Source organism: Triticum urartu, chromosome 2A (genome assembly GCF_056163025.1).
Source record: "Triticum urartu cultivar PI428250 chromosome 2A, HENAU_Tu73, whole genome shotgun sequence".
NCBI classification, from domain to species: Eukaryota; Viridiplantae; Streptophyta; class Magnoliopsida; order Poales; family Poaceae; genus Triticum; species Triticum urartu.
In genome coordinates, this window is record NC_141874.1 from 368,974,897 (window position 1) to 368,983,836 (window position 8,940).

An 8,940-nucleotide genomic window follows, 5' to 3' on the forward strand; every position below is an offset into this window, starting at 1 on the left:
CTTCGGCTCGAAGAGCCCCTCAAAAATCTCTTCATCATTTTCTGAAAATTTCAGAAAATTTTAGTAACTTAAAATAAAACTGAACCAAACTCAACAAGATTGATAGCAACTACTCCCACAAGTGCCTAGAGGCCATATAATGCAATAGAACTACTTGGGACCAAATAAATTTGACATGCAAGCTCAAGAACAGGGTCACCTAAGAAAAAAATTGCAATAAATAAAGCACTAGAACAAAAACTAATTGGACCATCGGAGGAGTCATATACCGAAGAACAATCCCCCAAAGTAGTTTTGTGAATGGAGCTTTGAGCAAGGAGATCGGAAATGGCAGCAAAACGAGCTGGAACACGGGTTTGAGCTGTGTGGTGATTTTTTTATCGAGGAAGAAGGAGTGTGTGGGTGCAAGAATATGTGGAGGGGGCCATGAGGGGCCCACGAGGCAGGGGGCGCGCCCAGGAGGGTAGGCGCGCCTGCACCCTCGTGGCCAGGTGGTTGCCCCCTCTGGTGTGTTCTCAGTGCCAATAATTTTTAAATATTCTAGAAAAAATCATATTAAATTTTCAGGACATTTAGAGAACTTTTATTTTCAGGGTATTTTTTATTGCAAGGATAATTCAGAAAACAGACAGAAAATACTATTTTTTTCTTTATTAAATCTAAATAACAGAAAGTAAAAGGAGGGTACACAAAGTTGTGCTTTCTAACTTCATCCATCTCATGCTCATCAAAAGGAATCCACTAACAAGGTTGATCAAGTCTTGTTAACAAACTCATTCCGAATCGCATGAAACCGGAGAATTTTCTAATCATACTAGGTTACCTCAATGGGGCTATGCACATCCCCAACAATAAGAATATCATATTTATTCTTGACAGTAGCAAGAGGAAATTCAAAACCTCCAATAATAATCGTTGAAAATTTTCCAATAGAATAAATACTATGGACTTGAGGTTGTTTCCTCAAAAAGTGTACCGTATGCTCATTACCATTAATATGAAAAGTGACATTGCCTTTGTTGCAATCAATAACAACCCCTGCAGTATTTAGAAAGGGTCTACCAAGAATAATAGACATACTATCGTCCTCGGGAATATCAAGAATAACAAAGCCCGTTAAAATAGTAACGTTTGCAACCACAATAGGCACATCCTCACAAATACCGACAGGTATAGCAGTTCATTTATCAGCCATTTGCTAAGATATTTCAGTAGGTGTCAACTTATTCAAATCAAGTCTACGATATAAAGAGGGAGGCATAATACTAACACCAGCTCGGAGATCACATAAAGCAGTTTTAACATAGTTTCTCTTAATGGAGCATGGTATAGTTGGTACTCCTAGATTGTGACGCCCCGAGACCGATGCTCGAGTTGCCTTCCATTTATTTTTCGTTGTTGTCGTGTGTTTATTTTGTTTGTTGCATTATCATAATTATTTTGCATATTTCATTCCTCTATGTTGATGCCATGACCATGTTGTGTGCCTTGTCTTCTTTTGCTTATTGCAGCATGTTCATCTTTTATTATACTGCATTATGCCATCCATGATTGCTTTGCCATGCCTATCTCTTGTCATATTGCATTTGGTCATTCATGTTGTTGCTAGGAGCATCATGTGCATTGCACTCATCCTCATGTTAGTGTGGCTTTTATGTTGTGTGTGCATCAGTCCTTGTTGTCTCTTCTCTCGAGCCAAGCCCATGTATCATCCCCTCTCCCTTCCTTCTTCTTTCAGTTTTTTGCAAGTGACCTTATTTCCTCCTCCATTAATGTTCATTTATTTCCTGATAATCTTACTCACTGCCTTACACCTCTCTGCCAAGTTTCATCCCATTTGGAGTTGTTTTGGTTGGGTTCAAAAATGCCCCAAGTTTGAATTTAATTCAAACTCGGATTATTTTTCTACCTGTTAAAATTGCCAAGTCAATTTTTTCAAATCCTGCACAAATTCTAGACTCTAGGGATATTCTCATATCTCTCTCAACCCTCTCCATTATACCTGTGCTTTTCGGTCTTGTTTTCTGTTTGAAGAAAAGAGAAGAAGGGAAGTAGCAGTAACAACTGAGCAGCCCAGCAGAAGCAGCGCTGCTCCAGCCGAGCCCGGCCCAGCTCCAGCGCCTCCCGCAGCCCAGCTCTCCTCCCGCACCCTCGTTCCACTCTCCCGTGGTGAATCCACGCTGGACACCCGTCCAGGCCCCACCTGCAGCCTCTCCTTCCCCTGTTTTTCTTCCTCCTCCTAATCTCTTTTCTCTCACAGTAAAACCTCTAGGGGCGCCCGCACATGGCCACCGTGGTTCCACCACGACCCCTCGATGCCTCCTGGCCCTCCTATAAATCCAGCAATCTGCGCCCCCTAGGGTTTCCCTCTCGCCGCCACCATCCTTTCCCTACCCCTATTTCTCCTTCTTCCTCAAGAGACAGAGAACAGAGGGCACCACCGAGAGCTTCGCCTTTGCCTGCGTGGACGGAGGCCACCATGGTAATCTCCGGCATGTCCATCTTCTTCCTCGACGTCGACTACTTCCGTTCAGACGTCTTCCCCGCCCTAGGTCTCCTCCACTACGTCGCCGAGTTCCTCGACGTCTTCCTCCCCGCTTCCTATGCTTCGCGGATCCGAGGATGTCGCCCCGATCAGCGCATCCCTACGTCGCCTCCTTCGTTTTCTGGCAAGTCCAGGAGCCAGGAGGTCCAAGGTCGACGCGGCCGTCCTCCTCTACGTCGCCTCGCCTCGTTGTTTATTTTGCATACTCCTACACACTCCCGCACGCACGCACGCGCCGTAGCCGCAGAGCACCACCCGCGCAGCTCCGGTCGTCTTCTTCGCCATGTCCAGGGCAAGCTGAAGCTCGTGCCTGAACGCATGCGCATCCACATAGCACGCGTGCACCCTGTGTGCTTCACCTCGCCACGCCTCTGTACTCACTTGGCCTCGCCGCGCATCGCCCGGGCCGAGCCGAGCCTACTCGTGCTCGAGCACCTCCGCGGAGCCGTTTGCCCGCGCTCGTGTGGCAGCTCGCCCATCACCGCGCCTCGCTGTGCTTCGCCATATGGCAGCAGGTTTCTGCCCGCGTTCATGTGCACTGCCACTGCCTCGCCGTGCCTCGCTGCCATGGCCGAGACGAGCTCCTGCCTGAGCTTGTTCTTGAGCCCTTGCTCATGTCGTTTCCCGGTCCCTCTTGCAGCTATCCGCAAGCGCGCGTGCACTGTCTTCAGTTTCCGCATGCCCGCCGCAGGTTCTTAACCCCAACAGCCATCGTTTGTGCTTGCCATCACCGTCAGTTGTCGCCGTGCAGCCATGGCCAAGCTCGACCTGTTGTTGAATACTCAAAAGAGCCTGGGAGGTCCTGGGTTCAAACCCCAGGCGCCTCTCTTTTGCTCTGTTCTTTTATTTCTTTTGCACACACCCACAGCTGCTTGGGCCGAATCCTCATCTGGGTCGCTGCATTGTGATGCTTCGGGCCCGTGCATATTTTTTTCCACCCTGTGTATTTTAGCATTTTTTAGTGCATGCATATTTACCGAAATGCCATCATTTTAAAATGCTCATAACTAAATATCCATGCATCCAAATGAAACATGTCATATATGCATCTTGCTCAGTTTTTCATGTTCTTTAATAATCTGCAACTTTCATCCCTGTTAAAAATATTTAAAATTGCTTTTAGCATTAATTTGCATAAATCACATGTTAAAATGGTTTATTTCATAACTAAATAACCGTAGCTCGGTTTTAATTGTTCTTTATATGTAAATGGGCTAGAAAAATGTATAGATTAACTTGGTGCACTTTATTTTCCTGTTTAACAAAAATAAAATATGGTTTATGGCGGAACAGTACCAAATCCTTAAATTGCACATGGGGATTTTTCCGGACTTGTTGTTTGTTGTTCCGGCCTCATTTAAACTTGCCTAGATAGGTAGTTTTCTTTATGCTTCACCTCTTGCCATGCTAACCAACAATTAATATTGTTGAGTACCTAAACGAGAGAGAACTAAATAACTTGAATGTGGTGTTTTGTCAATATGCAACCCGTTGCATATTGAGCTCCACTTAACTTGTAGTTTTGCGTGTGCACTTTGCCATGCCATGTATCATTAAACCGGACATGCATCATACTTCGTTGTGCATCATTCCATGTTTATGTGATGTTTGTTTACGATGTTGTTTGCTTCTTTCCGGTGATGCTTCTTCGGGTTGGTTCCGTTAACGTCGCGTTTGTGAGGATTCGTTTGACTACGTCCGTTTGTATTCTTCATGGGCTCGTTCTTCTTCCTTGCGGGTTTTCAGGCAAGATGACCATACCCTCGAAATCACTTCTATCTTTGCTTGCTAGTTGCTTGCTCTTTTGCTATGCCTATGTTGCGATACCTACCACTTACTTATCATGCCTCCCATATTGTTAAGCCAAGCCTCTAACCCACCTTGTCCTAGCAAACCGTTGTTTGGCTATGTTACCACTTTGCTCAGCCCCTCTTATAGCGTTGTTAGTTGCAGGTGAAGATTGAAGTTTGTTTCCTTGTTGGAGCATGGAGATGTTGTTCCTTGTTGGAACAGGTTTACTTGTTGGGATATCACAATATCTCTTATTTAATTAATGCATCTATATACTTGGTAAAGGGTGGAAGGCTCGGCCTTATGCCTGGTGTTTTCTTCCACTCTTGCCGCCCTAGTTTCCGTCATATCGGTGTTTTGTTCTCGGATTTTGCGTTCCATACACGGTTGGGTTATAATGGGAAACCCTTGACAGTTCGCCTTGAATAAAACTCCTCCAGCAAGGCCCAACATTGGTTTTACCATTCGCCACCTAGCCTTTTCTTTCCCTTGGGTCATCTTTATTAAACCCCCGGGCCAGTGCTCCTCTGAGTGTTGGTCCAACCTGTCAGCTGCCGGTGGCCACCAGGGGCAACTCTGGGCTGGCCTACCGGAACCTTGGACAATCCGGTGTGCCCTGAGAAAGAGATATGTGCAGCTCCTATCGGGATTTGTCGGCACATTCGGGTGGCTTTGCTGGTCTTGTTTTACCATTGACGAAATGTCTTGTAACCGGGATTCCGAGTCTGATCGGGTCTTCCTGCTAGAAGGAATATCCTTCATTGACCGTGAGAGCTTGTGATGGGCTAAGTTGGGACACCCCTGCAGGGATTTGAACTTTCGAGAGCCGTGCCCGCGGTTATGGGCAGATGGGAATTTGTTAATGTCCGGTTGTAGAAAACTTGAAGTTGATCTTAATTAAAATACATCAACCGCGTGTGTAACCGTGATGGTCTCTTCTAGGCGGAGTCCGGGAAGTGAACACGGTGTTGGAGTTATGCTTGACGTAGGTTGTTCTAGGATCACTTCTTGATCATAGTTTCTCGATCGTGCTTTTCCTTCTCTTCTTGCTCTCATTTGCGTATGTTTAGCCACCATATATGCTAGTCGCTTGCTGCAGCTCCACCTCATACCTTTTACCCTACCTATAAGCTTAAATAGTCTTGATCGCGAGGGTGTGAGATTGCTGAGTCCCCGTGACTCACAGATGCTTCCAAAACCAGCTTGTAGGTGCCGTTGAACCGTGCAGATGACGCAACCAAGCTCAAGGAGGAGCTCGATGAAGATCTTGTCCTTTGTGTTGTTTCGTTCTAGTTTATCAGTAGTGGAGCCCAGTTGGGGTCGATCGGGGATCTGTGTAGCTTTTGGGGTAGTCTTCTTTTATTTTGGTTCCGTAGTCGGACCTTGAATGTATCTGGATGATGTAATGCTTTATTCATGTAATTGTGTGAAGTGGCGATTGTAAGCCAACTATGTATCTCTTTCCCTTATTGCATTACATGGGTTGTGTGAATATTACCTCACTTTCGACATTGCTTTCAATGCGGTTATGCCTCTAAGTCGTGCTTCGACACGTGGGAGATATAGCCGCATCGAGGACGTTACATGGATCTCCTAGTTTCTTTGGTATTCCACCTTTATAAGTGTAATTAGCAAGCATGGTGGAAATTTAAGCTTCTGGTTTCTTTCTTTTATTAGTAACAATATCCTTCATGTACTTAGCATAAGGGTTCATTTTAAGCATATGAGTTGAAAGCATACGCAAAAAGATAGATCTAATCATTTCAGCAAAGCGCTCAAAATCCTCATCATCCTTTTTCTTGGATGGTTTAGGAGGAAAAGCATGGGTTTCTGAACCCATGGTTCTCTTTCTTTACCGTGCTTCCTTGAAACGAAGTCTCTCTTATCATAATGTTGATTCTTTGATTGTGGGTTATCAAGATCAACAGCGGGTTCAATCTCTACGTCACTATTATTGCTAGGTTGAGCATCAACATGAACATCATTATTAACATTATCACTAGGTTCATGTTCATCACCAGATTGTGTTTCAACATCGGAAATAGAAATATCATTGGGATTCTCAGGTGTGTCTACAACAGGTTCACTAGGAGCATGCAAAGTCCTATCATTTTTCTTTTTCTTCTTCTTAGAAGAACTAGGTGCATCAACATTAGTTCTCTGAGAATCTTGCTCAATTCTCTTAGGGTGGCCCTCAGGATACAAAGGTTCCTGAGTCATTTAACCCCCTCTAGTCACAACTCTAACAATATTACCATTATTCTTATTATTTAATTCATTGAACAAATCATTCTGAGCTTTAAATACTTGTTCTACTTGAGTGGTAACCATAGAAGCATGTTTACTAATAAGTTTAAATTCACCTTTAACTCTAGACATATAATCACTCAAGTGTTCAATCATATAAGCATGGCGTTTCAATTGTCTACTAACATAAGAATTGATTTCTTCTTATTTAACAATAAAATTATCAAACTCATCTAAGCATTGGCTAGCAGAATTATTACGAGGAATATCACCTTCATCAAATCTATAGAGATAATTTACCTTTACTACCTGTGTCGGGTTATCAAGACCATGTATTTCTTCAATAGGTGGTAAATTCTTAACATCTTCAACTTTAATACCCTTTTCTTTCATAGATTTCTTTGCCTCTTGCATATCTTCAGGACTAAGAAATAGAATACCACTTTTCTTCAAAGTTGGCTTAGGAGTTGGTTCAGGAAGTGTCCAATCATTTTCATTACTTAACATATTATTCAATAGCAATTCAGCATGATCAACTATTCTTTCCCTGAAAACACAACCAGCACAACTATCCAGGTGGTCTCCAGAAGCATCAGTTAGTCCATTATAAAAGATATCAAGTATTTCATTTTTATTGAGAGGATGATCAGGCAAAGAATTAAGTAATTGGAGAAGCCTCCCCCAAGCTTGTGGGAGACTCTCTTCTTCAATTTGCACAAAATTATATATTTCCCTTAAGACAGCTTGTTTCTTATGAGCAGGGAAATGTTTAGCAGAGAAGTAATAAATCATATCCTGGGGACTACGCACACAACCAGGATCAAGAGAATTAAACCATGTTTTAGCATCACCCTTTAATGAGAACGGAAATAACTGAATGATAAAGTAATAGCGAGTTTTCTCATCATTAGTGAACAGGGTGGCTATATCATTTAATTTAGTAAGATGTGCCACAACAGTTTCAGTTTCATAACCATGGAAAGGATCAGATTCAACCAAAGTAATTAACTCAGGGTCGACAAAGAAATCATAATCCCTATAAAAAATACAGATAGGTGAAGTATCAAAAGCAGGGCCATATTTCATTATAGCATTCAAAGACTTTTCTTTCAACTTAGCTAATAGTTTCTTAAGATCATATCTATCATTGCAAGCTAAAAAGTCTCTAGCAGTTTCTTCATCCATAGCATAACCCTCAGGCACAACGGGCAATTCGTATCTAGGGGGAGAATCTTCATCATCACTTTCATCAATATTATCGGTTTCAATAATTTCATTCTCTCTAACCCTAGCAAGTTGTTCATCAAGAAATTCACCTAATGGCACAATATTATCAAGCATTGAAGTAGTTTCATCATAAGTATCATGCAAAGCAGAAGTGGCATCATCAATAACATGTGACATATCAGAATGAATAGCAGGAGTAGCTGTCGCAAGTTTACTCATAACAGAAGGTGAATCAACTGCATAGCTAGATGGCAGTTCCTTACCTCCCCTCATAGTTGAGGGATAAATCTTGGTTGTTTCATCTTTCAAGTTCTTCATAATGATCAACAGATATAAATCCCAAGTGACTCAAAGAATACAGCTATGCTCCCCGGCAACGGCGCCAGAAAATAGTCTTGATAACCCACAAGTATAGGAGATCGCAACAGTTTTTGAGGGTAGAGTATTCAACCCAAATTTATTGATTCGACACAAGGGGAGCCAAAGAATATTCTCAAGTATTACCAGCTGAGTTGCCAATTCAACCACACCGGGAAAACTTAATATCTGTAGCAAAATATTTAGTAGCAAAGTAATATGGAAGTAACGGTAATGATGGCAAAAGTAACAGTATTGGTTTTGTAGTGATTGTAACAGTGGCAACGGAAAAGTAACTAAGCAAAGATCAATATGTGAGAAGCTCATAGGCAATGGATCAGTGATGGATAATTATGTCAGATGCGATTCCTCATCCAACAGTTATAACATAGGGTGACACAGAACTAGCTCCAGTTCATCAATGTAATGTAGGCATGTATTCCGAATATAGTCATATGTGCTTATGGAAAAGAACTTGCATTACATATTTTGTCCTACCCTCCCGTGGCAGCGGGGTCCTATTGGAAACTAAGGGATATTAAGGCCTGCTTTTAATAGAGTAACGGACCAAAGCATTAACACTTAGTGAATACATGAACTCCTCAAACTACGGTCATCACTGGTAAGTATCCCGATTATTGTCACTTCGGGGTTAATGGATCATAACACATAATAGGTGACTATAGACTTGCAAGATAGGATCATGAACTCACATATATTCATGAAAACATAATAGGTTCAGATCTAAAATCATGGCACTCGGGCCCTAGTGA

At 42.6% G+C, this 8,940-nt stretch overlaps 1 pseudogene; it reads right to left on the minus strand.

Annotated features, from left to right (window-relative positions):
- Window positions 1–3,616: 3,616 nt before the first annotated feature.
- LOC147985136 (uncharacterized) lies at window positions 3,617–8,128 on the minus strand (annotated as a pseudogene).
- Between the last annotated feature and the right edge of the window lie 812 nt (window positions 8,129–8,940).